This window comes from Phocoena sinus, chromosome 16 (genome assembly GCF_008692025.1).
Source record: "Phocoena sinus isolate mPhoSin1 chromosome 16, mPhoSin1.pri, whole genome shotgun sequence".
NCBI classification, from domain to species: domain Eukaryota; kingdom Metazoa; phylum Chordata; class Mammalia; order Artiodactyla; family Phocoenidae; genus Phocoena; species Phocoena sinus.
The window spans coordinates 57,803,419-57,815,508 of NC_045778.1; positions in this window are offsets into that span (position 1 = coordinate 57,803,419).

The following is a 12,090-nucleotide window of genomic DNA, read 5'->3' on the forward strand; positions in this document are numbered from 1 at the left end:
GCTTTCCCCCTAGTTCAGTGAATATTCCGGACAAAGAGGAGGGAAAGAAAATTGCATGAATTGCGAGGGTAAGAGGACCCTGTAGACTCAGACAAAATGAGTTATTCCTTAGCATGAGAGAATATTCACGTAAACCCTCAAAGGCTCCATCGGCTTTAATCCAGATTGCTTTGGTAGCCCCATTCATGTCCCGATTATTTATGTAAGCACCAGCATTGGCCTTCAGGCCAGCGCTTCCTTCAGAAAAAAGGTTCTGACATTGCTTGAAATTAGTTAACTTGACCACAAATCAGGATCATTTTTGTCCCCCAGGGACCTGCTACTGTGACACTCCTTGTGGAATTCAGAGAGTGTTTCTTCTGCTGTAGAAGTAGACTCCGATAGATGGCTTCCTGCCACCCTGGCTGAACCAGGACTGCCTACTTGGTTTTTATATTCTGCCCTGGGCCACCTTCTGCAGTAACAACAACAGTAACCATGACAATAAACACCATAAGCTCTTGCCATGTGCTTGGCTACCATGTGCTTGGTTTCCGGCTAAGAGTTTTTATTGATTTTATTTATTACTCATAACCCTGTGAGGTAGCTACTGCTATTACCCAGATTTTACATACAAGGAAAATGAGGCCCAGAGAAGTTAAGTAACACTTCCAAAGTCACACAGCCTGTTTGGGAGTAATTAGGATTTGAAGAATGTTTTTTCTGACTCAGGTCTTAATCTTGGAACCACAAAGTATCTAACCAGAGCCCAAAGTTTCCTTGAATGGGCTTTAGGGGCTCTGCAGATCCCAGAAATTGTGTGTAAAATTATGTATGTGAGCCCAAGTGTGCACGTTTTTTCAGGGGCAATATTACATAACACATTGTATTCTCAAAAGGGATTGGAAACCCAGAAAAGGTTAAAGCCAGAAGCAGGCCAATAGGGGAAGGGGGAGGGAAGTTGCCTCTCTGCAGGCCTGGGGAGCAGGGAGCCAGCTGCTCCAAAATTCAGACCAGGCTCCAAGCCTGCTTCTGGACCTGCCCTGCTGTCTCTGGCCAGGCCCAGCTCTCAGGACTGCTTCTGGCAAAGAGAGATGGGGGCAGGGTCTATGACCAGGGCACTTTTTTGGAGAGCGCCCTTCCCTGCTTCTCTCCACCCACCTCCCCAACTTCTTTTGTGAACTGAACTCCTTCAGAGCCCAGCCTCTTCCTGGCCCTTCAGCCCTGCATGGGGGAATTGACTGCCCTTTGGAAGTGTGAGGGGCATAGACAGACCACTGAGTGATAAATATGGACAGGTAGAGATGGGGAGAGATGCTCAAGGCCCAGGTGATCATATTCTGCAGCCTCCAGGGCAGCCCTCTTTTTGGTCCCAAGCCTTTGCTTCCCCAGGAAGGGTCTCTGTTGCTTCCTTTCCTGGCACCTCTCTCTCTCTCTCTCTCTCTCTCTCTCTCTCTCTCTCTCTCTTTTTTTTGGCCGCACTGCACGGCTTATGGGATTTTAGTTCCCTGACCAGAACTCAAATCCGGGACCCGGTAGCAGGTAGTGAGGGCACTGAGTCCTAACCACTGGACAGTCAGGGAATTCCCGCCTGACACCTCTTGCTGTTTTTAGTGCTCGCCTTATCTTGCGGTGCCCAAGATGAATGAATGAATGCCCTATTCAGTCCTCTGTGCTCCTTAGCATACCCCCCTTGGAGTCCGTGTCAGATTGCCAGGAACTGCTGGTTTGTCATCTGCCCTTCTGCCTCCCTCTCCGCCTGGCTGTGAACTTGGGGAACTGAAATTCCTCTCCATGCCCTATGCGAGCCTGGCATATACCAAGAGCTCTCCATGCCTTTGTCAAATGAATACGAATAATAAGAGACAAAACGGAGAGCCAGGTAGGGGCCTCTGCCTGTGCGCCAGAGAGAGGAAAAGGGGTGTAAGGGAAGGGTGGTATCGTTTTGCCAGCTTTGTGCAGATGTGTGACGCACTCTTGCTGCTCATACCTCCAACATACAAAAGGGGCACAGAGACCTCATTCTTTCATGCTTTTTGGCTATGGAGAGGGCGGTCCTTGGTTCTCGACCCAGCTGTAGTATGGCCTGACTCAGGAATGGAGTTTGTTCACCCTCTCCCTCTTTTTTAAAAAAAACAGGATTGAGTCCCCATTGTATTTTGGGCCCAGAAGCAGAGAGGAAGATCAGACAGAAGAAGCAGAGAGATGGGCAGGCAGGAGTGGCAGGAAACACATCCCTACCCCAGTAGCCCAGGGGACTATGAGGAGGGTAAATGATAGTGGGGGGAGTCTGGTTCTGTCCCAGTGGAGGTGGCATTTGACATGAGCCTCAAAAATCCAGGAGCATTGGGGTAGGTGCAGAAATGAGGACCACTTTCTTGGCAAGGGGAACAGCTAAGCAGGAGGCCAGAAACGCCAGCCCAGAGCAGGAGACAGGGTGCCCCATACTTCTTCCCTCCCTGGCCTGGGCATCGAGTTGCTGAGGTTGGGATGAAATCCCTGGTCCCTTGTGCACCCCCATCAGGTTCTGCAGCCTGAGGCAGGGGCTGGTGGGCTCCTGGGATGGCTGTTTGGGGCTGAAGGGCGGGGACGTTGGGGAGAGGCTGCACCCCAGCCCTTGCTGCTCCTGGGTTCACGGTGCGGGGGCGGGGGCGGGTTCCATTCTCTTTGCCATCTAGGGAAGCTCCAAGAACTGACCTCTCTCTTACTAAACGAACTCCTGGGTCTGGGCAAAACCACTAACGGTGGTCAGGCTACCCATTCCACAGCCTCTGCCTGTGGGAGGGCGCCAGGCTGCAGGCCATGCAGAGGAGCCTGGGCTAGACGAGGTGGATAGGCCAAGGAACCTAGGCGGGGAGAGGTGAGGAGACCTAGGAGCCGGCCAGCGTGGCTAGGCAGGCGCGGGAAAGGCCTGAGTCAGGCTTCTCGTAATAAACTGCACGTAAATAATTCAGCAGCCGCGCGGGGGCTCATTGCATTAGCGCCGCCGCCAGTGCCTCCCCTCGAGTTCCAGCTGAGGGGAGGGCAGGTCACTATCGTGCTTGAGGAGGGGAGCCAGATAGAAGACTCCTGCCTGCTCGCATCCTGGATTCCGCCCGGCCCAATCCCAGGAGACCCTCTGGTCCCCGATCCCCTCGGGCCCCACCGGTCAGAGGGCCGCCTACTGGGCAGGGCTGTCCCAGCTTAGCCGCTCTTAAGATCCCAGGCAAGAGAAGACAGGTGGTGGGACCTGGGCCAGAATAGCTAACGAGGGAGCCCTACCTGCGGGAAACCGAGCTGTGGTAGTGCCCAACCGCACAGAGAACGCGGGCAGCGTGGCTCTGAGCAAAGTGGCCAAGGCAGGCACCTGTGCTCAGAGCCCAGTACCCGGGAACTGCTTTGTCCGGGCCGGGATTTTCCTTGTGGTCAGAGTGTAGCTCCAGGGAAGCCATGGAACTTTTCACCCACTGTGATCCCCAGGTTCTGCCTCTGCCCCCCCGCCTCTCCCGTACCCATAGATCCAGTTCCCGCCGCGCCAGCCAACCGTGTCGGCTGGGGTCCCCAAGCTCGCCCTGGATGGAAGGGAGCCACAGGCTGCTGGGCCTGAGAGGCTAAGTGCATACTGCCCACAGCCTTATTTCGTTTGAGTGGAACCAGCCTCCTCTGGCTTTTCCACTCCTCACAAGTCCCTGGGTTCCTGATCTTGAGGGATCACACTCATCCCATCAAACATCCACCAATGCTTAATTCCTCCAGCTCTTTCCCAGGCCCCTACAGTTCCATTAGGTGGACCACGCCCTCTCTTCAGCAGCCTCCCTACTCCTACGTAGTGAACCTCGGGCCCAGACCCTCCCACTGGCCCCAATGACCCTTCCGGGGCCGGCGCGAACAAGACCCCCGGCCTGGTCTCCACCGGTGTTGCGGGCAGCCAGACCCGGGGGAAGGCAGCTTGCGTCCCCCCCTTCCCTACTCCGCTCTCCCCCCATCAGAATCTTCGTTGTTTGCCGCTGCCTCCTCCTCTTCCTCTTCCCTCAGCCTCTACGCATTTGTTTTTCTTCGTTTGGTGCCGTGCCCGTCTTGAGGCCTCAGCCGGGCCGCTGGGTACGAGGCCAAATTTCAAACGGCTTCTGCAGCAGACCGGCTCGGGTGTCTTTGCAGAGGCAGGTGAGATGGACTGACGGCACCTTGACCTCAGACAGCTCCACCGCCGGCCGGCTGTGTGATATTGGTAAGTCTCTTAACTTCTCTGAGCCTTGACGGGGCAAAGGTCAAGAGATTTAAGGAGAGTGATGGGAGACTAAGTCTTTTGATTCGTTTGGGAAAAGGGGTTGCCTGCTTTGGGGCCTGAGGAGGAAGTGAGGTTCGGGAGAATACTAGGTCTGAAATGACCATTTATTTTAACGAATATTTCGAGAGCAGCTGGTAGCTGCTTTTTATTATTATTATTATTATTTTTACAGCTGATGGGTTGCCAGGCGTTAGAAACTTCTCCAATCCTCACCACATCTTGGTTCTACCGAAGAGGAGTTTAAGATTGCCTCCCGCTGGTCAACAGCACAGGTGGGATTCGAACCTATATCCGGTTCCGCGTCGCTCGTGTGAGTTTACGCCACGCAGCTTCGCTTGGACTGGCGATTTGAGCCCTCGCAGAGCCGGCCACCACCTGAGCGGAGAGGGGTTGGGCTGAATCGCCAAACGTTCCCTTTTTTCCGTGCCGGGAAAGCTTTGAAATTCTTATTTTCAGGTAAACGATTTTGACGGCTCCCGGAGAAGGACGGATGCCAGACCCAGTGTGGGACTTCCGGCTTGTTACGGGAGAGCCCCTGGGGCGGGACGGGGAGGGCAACTTTTCTCCCCGAGCCCGGAGAGGCGGCGGTGGCAGAGCCGGGGCAGAAGCCGTCGCTCTTCGATTTTTCCTCTTTGGAGTTTATTCATCTGCTCTGTCTGTCCTGTGGGGCCCACGTCTTCGGAGGTCCTGGTCGGAGTGGGAGGAGCGCCGGGGAGAAGGCACACGGCCCTGCCCAGGGAAGAGGTATGGCCAGATATTCCCCCAACTCTTTCACCCTCTCCAGGGGCGCCTCTCTGAGGTAGGGTCCTCTTAGCGGCTTGGGGGGAGCGGAGTGAGGCCGGCTGGAAGCTGGGGCCTGGGGACCCCTGGCTGGGCAGGGAAGGGCTGGCATCTCCCTGGCGACCCCGTCCCGAGCTCCCGCCGCAAGGTCACCCCGTGGAAGCCCCGACAGGCCACTAGCCCCTCGACACAGGTCCCATTACATTGTATTTATGTTTCATTTTTCCCTCTCTCTTATTATTGTCTCGCTCTGGGGGAGGCAAAGGATATAATATATTCATCTTTATTATACCAAATCTGTGCGAAGCATTTAATAAGACGCTGTTTCCACACAGCCAGGGATTAGTGTGAGCTATTCTTAAATTAATGCTCGGGAAGGGAGGGCGCCTCCGCCACAGCGCCTGCTGCTGGCGGCCCGGGGGAAGCTCAGGCCCTGGCCGGCGCGCCCGCGCCCACCCCCAGCACACGATGCCCTTCTCAGCCCGCGCGCCCGTCCTAGCGTCTCTCAGTGGCCGTTAGGGCCCCAGCCTGGGGGGAGGGGCTCGGAAGAGCCGAGTTCAAGCTCCCTCCTGCGTTTCTAACCTGCTGTGGTTTGTGCCTATGAAAATGGGAAGAGCAATCCTATAGCCGCTTGCGTCTCAGGACTCTTTCTTGGGAGGCTGAAGAAGCCGCGGGTGTAAACAGGAAAGGAAAAAGCGAGGATTTGTCGGGACTGAGTTGGTGGGGGCCAGAGAGAAACAAGGAGGCCACAAAAGTGGTTCTAGGAGAAAGAGACCCCCAGTCTGGGTCCCAGTCCCGGCTGCGGAGCAGCGTGCAACTCCACTTTGAGCGGAGCCCAGCGGTTTTGGCATGCCTGGACCTCACCCCCAGCCTGATGCACGTGACCGAACCGAGTAAGGATCTTGGCCTGTCACAGTAGGTGACATAGTCCTCCCTTTGGGGAGGCAACTGTCTTTGTAGTTCAATTTACAGCTAGCAAATTGAGACTCAGAAGTTCAAGTGGCTTGTTTGAGGTGACCCAGCTGAAAAGTAGCACAGTGGATCATCCTGTCTTTAGATTCCACTCTTCTCCTTCCCCCAGCCCTCCTGCTCTCTATCTCTCCCCTCACTACTCCCCAGTCCCAATCCTCCATAAGCCTTACATTCTGCTTTCTACACACACACACACCCTACCTGGGGATGCCCAAGAGAAGGAGAAACAGTCACATGACTTTCCATATCCAGACCCACTGCTCAATGTCCTTTAGAACCCACTTGCCTGTGTTCGTTTTCAGGCCCAGATTTGGGCACACCAGCCTTACTTAGTCCCTTGTTCCAGTGCTGTGGGGAAGGGTTGGGGGCCACTAAGCCAGGACAGAAGGAGGTGTTGTGCAGGAAGGGATTGGAGTGGGCAGGTAAGTCCCGCTAGTTAGAACTAAAACCCTCCCATAATTCTCAGTCTGCTTCTGTCCCCATCTCCCCATCCTTGGGGCCATACCAGGTAACCCCACGTCTTGTAGGCTGCTGGTAGGAGCATCTTTGGAGGCTAAGGGGACTTGAGAAATCTGACAGCTCCCACCTGGGGCTGGCTAGGGATGGGTACAGACTCACTGTGTGGTAGGGCTGGGACTAGGTGAGGCAAATAAGGTGCCTAGGGCCCAAAATTTAAGGAGATACTTGTTCTCAGTGTTGTGTACGACCCCTGAAATTTTGTGCTTGGGCATCTCACTTGCCTCACTCTAGTCCCAGCCTGCTGTGTGGTCCCAGAGGTGGAATTACCACAGTTGCCAAGTGGGGACAGAGAGGATGATTTCACCTTACTATCGTGAATGAATAGCTTTCCGAAAGGTAGAAGTGTAAACAATGGAATGAGCTGCCTTGTGTGGGAGTGAGCGTTCCCAACAGGTGGAGTATGCTTTGAACCAGCTGGGAAGGCTAATAATCAATCTTATTGCCATCATCATCTTCATCATTTTACTATCGCTTATTTTGTGCAATTAAGAGCTTTACCCACATTATCTCAGGCAATGTATATAAATGTCTTTTGGCTGAGGATGGATATTAAAGTCTCTGATCTTCTGGGTCCTTTCCAGCTCTTAGAGTCTATTGTTGGGTAAGACAAAGGACACTTCTGTTGATTTTGGTTAGTTCATTGCATTATAGTTATTATTTGAACTTGTCTTGTGGCCTTTACTAATGGATAAGCTCTTTGAGGTCAGGGACTGTGTCTAATCTCATTTTTTTTTTTTTTTTTTACCATTCCTTCTCTTCCATGCTCCACACAGGACTAAGCACATAGCACGTGTTTAATAAATATGTACTAAACAAACACATGAGTAATCAAAAGCTGTCTGTCTACCTGGCCATCTGCTTTCCATGCTGTGACCATCAGAGCTTTGAGGGTGGCCCCTGGGAGAGCCAGTACCACCTCTGCAGTCATTATGCCCCTTCCCCAACAGCTGAGCTGAGTTCAGGCCAACACTTATAAAGCCTCCTTCTTCCTCATGCTCCCAGCTCTATTCTAGTCTGTGGGCAAGGTAAAGTCCAGCCCAGGTTCCACCTTTGCAGAGGTGCTCCAGTCTCATACTGGACAAGCCTCATAAGAAACCATTCAGGTGGGGGGGCCTGTGGGAGATCAGAGCAGGCAGGAGCCCTGTAGCCAGAGAAGTCTGCCTGGCAGAGCTGGAACTAGAGCTAGGACTTGAAAGATGGGAAGGATTGAGAGGCTGGAGGGAAGAAATAGAGAATTCCAGGTTGGAGAGAGAGGGGGCAGCAAGAGTAAAAGGACAGAGGCAGGCAGAACTGCTCACAACAGTTTTGGGAGAGAGCAGGCTGGCCTGGGTAGAGCAGCAGAGGACTATAAATGGGAAAAGATGGTTGTGGAATGCCTTCAGTGTCCAGGCCCAAAGCCAGAGATCAGAAATTGGGGTTCAGAAATCAGGGTCCACATCCCAGAGCCCAGAAATCAGAGTCTAGAACTCCCAAGCCCAAGGCCTTATCCAAAGCTGTCCTCTGGGTTGGTGTAAGATGCCACCATGGGGCTCTAAACTCAAGGGGCATGAGCTTACTGGGTAACAAGATGGACTCTTCTGATTGGCTTGGCCCAGGAAACCCAAGGCCTGGTGTGAGCCCAGAGTCAGCCTGGGCCTACCTGAAGCCACATTGCCTAGGACTGGCATGAGCAACTGTACTGGGTTCCCCCAAATCAGAACTAAAGTCTAGCCCCATCTGCAGCCCAGGAGACCTGAGCTGGAGCAAGAGTTGCCCACCAGTATACACCCTCCCACCCATCCCCTTTCCTTCCTTCCACCCTCTGATACAGGTGGAATCTAGGGCTTCTAGGCTGGACCCAGCTGGGCTAGGCCGCTGAGGGGTGGAGCCGTAGTGCCAATGAGTGTGTAGGCCTTGCTGTGCCGGCCTGTCACGGAGTGCAAGCCTGCCAAGGAGCCGGAGCGCTGTGCCGCGTGGAGGGTGTCAGGGGTGGTATTGTCGGCGCACAAATGCTCAACTTTATGTACTTTTAACTAGAGGTGTAACAGATGGCCCCGTTTCTGTCCAAGCCAGGGAGACTGGTGCCCATTCCGGCTGCAGCCAATCAATCCCGCCACTCTGGGGGGAGCTACAAGCTGGGCTGGGAGGCCTGGAGCCAGCAATCGCGCAAGGCTGTCTGCTTGGGCTGGCCCAGTGCTGCCTCTGCCAGCCACTCAGCCGTGGGTCCGGGAAGGTAGGAGGGTAGGCAAGTGGCAGCCATGCCCGGCAGCCCAGTCAGAGGCCTGTCTGGAAGAGAGAGCCTGGACCCACCCATCGGGACCCAAATGGCCAGTGAAGACATTCAAGTCCCCAACCTGCACCACTTTGTCCTCATTCTCTTGTGGTCCCTGCTTCGTACCTAAGCCCCAAATATCTAGCCTCAAAACTCTCTAGACCCATAACCCTGCAGTGTCCTGCATTGTAGACACCAGATGTCGCTTGGGACTGGGGGTGGATAGTAGTGCCTTTGGGAGAAATGGTTCATGGGACTGCAGAAGACTTCAAGAAATGCCCAAGACAGCCAGGGAAGAAGAGAAAACAAGAGGATCCGGGGATCCTGGAGCTGGAAGAAACTGTTAATCTGTTCATACATTCATTCATTCAGTCCACAAACAGTGAAAGCCTACTATGTGCTAGATCCTTTGCTAGGTGCTGGGGACACAGTGATGAATAGGACAGAATTCCTGTCCTTGAGACCTTCTCGGGGAAAGACAGACAAGTACACTGGTAATTGGAGTGATGAGCTTTGGCTCATAAAAATCTCCACAAGGACCATAGAAGCACAGAGCAGGAGCATTTAACCCTATCTGGGAGATCCAGAGAAGATTCCAGCAGGAGGCCAGCTCTGAACTGAGTTTTAAAAGACCAGTAGTTTTCTTTGGAGGTGAAGGCAGGGAAGGGCATCTGAGGGGGAAGGAACAGCATACACAATGACATAGTAAGAAAGGGCATGGTGAAGGTAAGGGCTGGAAAAGATGTGAGTGTGGTTGGAGTTGAGTACGGGGTTGGGAGGAGGGGAGGAGATGAGGCAGCTAGTTGATGCCTTGGCCCTGTTTCAGCAGACTGGCAACCTGACCCAGCGGCCCTCTTCCTTCAGTTGTCCCTCCTGTGACCCTACAGCCCCTCCTCCTGGGGCCAGAGGGAGTGAGGAAAGAAAGAGGCAAGGCCTAGCAGCATGTGGGCAAGGCCAGAACTCAGGGGACCCCGCAGCATCAGTCCTCCAGAGTGGTCCTGGCCCTGGCCTGCCTTCTTCCCTAATTTGAGGGATGAGGCCATGAACCAGGGGGCTGACTCTCCCCCAGATATGTACCCCTGTCATTTCTGAGTCCCCTAAAAATGGCCTTTCTGTAGGTTCCTTAGAGATGACCTGGAAACTTATTCCTTTGTTCACCAAGCATTAAACATGAGCTGTGTTCAAGGCCCAGGCAGGAGACAGAGTATCATCCAGGACTGTGAGGGGCTCAAGTCCAGACCCAAGAGGAAGACAGGAGTCTGGGCAGGAGTCCTTCTGCTTACAAGAAACAGAGGTTCCCTTGAGTAACCACAAGAAAAAGGAGAGCCTTTATATGGAAGCACATGGACGTAGGCAGCTCTGGGCACTAACTTCTCTGTCATGGTAAGGTGAAAAGGCACCCTACAGGGTCTTCTTTTCTCTGTGTGTCTCTCCTCATTAATATTAATGAAACTGTTATTGTTGTTGTTGTTATAGGGGGAGAAGGAATGATAGCTAACAAGTTCTGAGCACTTACTGAAAGCCAGACAGTTTGGTTTCCATGCTTGCTTCAGTTAATCCTCTTAAGAACACTGTGAGTTAGCTAATCTCATTATCCCCATTTTACATGTGAGAACACTGAGGCTCAAGGAGGTTAGGTACTCTGCCCCAGGTTCAAGCCAGGCAGTGGAGGAGTCAGAATCCTCACTCAGGTCGGCCTCCAGGGCCCCAACTCATAACTGCTTCTGACCCCCGTGCAGCTTCAAGAGCTTCCTGGATTTCCTCATCATTTCTCATAACTGTGACTTACATTTGACCAGCCGGCCTCTCTGAGTCTCTCTCTACATCACCTCCGCTAACTGCTCTAGTCTCTCTGTATTTCATAGTTCAAATTCCCGGGAGAGGAAATCAGATGGCCCAGCTCATCTTTTAATGCCAGGCCACACTGTAAGCAGCTGCCCAGCAAAAGAGCTGGTTGGGAGTGGAGCTGTGCGCAGCCACTGATCAGCATTTCTGATAGAGTCAAGAGTAGAAATGATATCCTACTAAGGAGGAAATGCAAAGTGCTACAAGAGAGGTGCAAGAAAAGGACGAGGGGAGACTTCACGTAGGGTCATTTGTGGTCCCAGTCTTGAAACAAGAATAGGATTTGGAGGCCAGAGTTGAAGACAAGGATTTCCAGAAGAAAGGAAGAACACGAACACAGGCGTGGGACTGGGATAGCGTGAGTCATGTTCAAGGGCCAGTGAGTAGTTCTTATTAGGAGAGTGGGGTGTGTGAGACAGAGGCTGGAAAAGTAGGACTTTTGACTGCTAGCATGAATCTAAACTTAATTCGATGGGAGTTATGGAAGGTCTTTGAGCAAGAAAGGAATGTGATCAGATGGGTGCTTTAAGTAAGATGACCATATGCTCAGGGCAGTTCCAGTTTATGCCTGTTGTCTCACTATAATTATTATTATTTTTATTCTTCAGTTTCATCGTTGTTGCCATTATTATTATTATTATTTTACAGAGACCGCTTTGACTCTTAAAAGCATCCTAGTTTGGATAATACAGTCTATGGTTGCCCCAGCTTTAGGGACCGTGGGCTGTTGCTCTGCTAGGATTATGGTGGGGCAGGATGAAAGGCAGGATGGTCCTGGATGAGGATATTTCCATAGTCCAGGTAAGGAAGGCAGAACCAGATGAGGGCGGAGAAGACAGAACACAAAAGGCTGTGAGCAAGAGACAGGGCTAGCATAGAATTTTCCAGACCTGACCAGTGAATGGATTTGGAGGATAAGGAAAGGGGAGTGTAGAGTCCAGGTGACTCCTAGGTGTTCAGCTTGTTTGAAAGAATGGTGGAAATTTGAAGGCAAGGCTTGTGGGGGATAGGGGATGGAGATAATGATTGTAGTCATAGTGAGTTTGAGGTGCTCTGGAACATCCACTCAGAGATGTTCAGCAGGAAGTTGGACATTCCAGATGGGAACGCAGAAGCTGTTAGTTAGGGATTCTTCCAAAGAGATGGCTAGTGGAAGCCAGGGGAATGGTGAGCTTGCCTGCGATGGGGCAGGGGGTAGAGTAAAATGAGATGGAAACTAAATCCCGGGAGATTCCTGTACTTAGAAAGCTGGAGGAGAGGAAGGAGTCAGAAAAGACTAAAAAGGAGTAGTCGGAAAGTTAGGAGGAAAACAAAAGGAGTAAGAGGCCTGGAGATGATGGAATTTTTTAGGGAGGAACGGGTATTGAATCCTGCAGCGTGATCAGTGAGGCAGACAGAGTCAATGGCCAGTGGATTTGGTTATTCTCAGGTCACAGTAAACCGCAAGTGACTGTAGGGTGTTGGGTATATTGCAGGG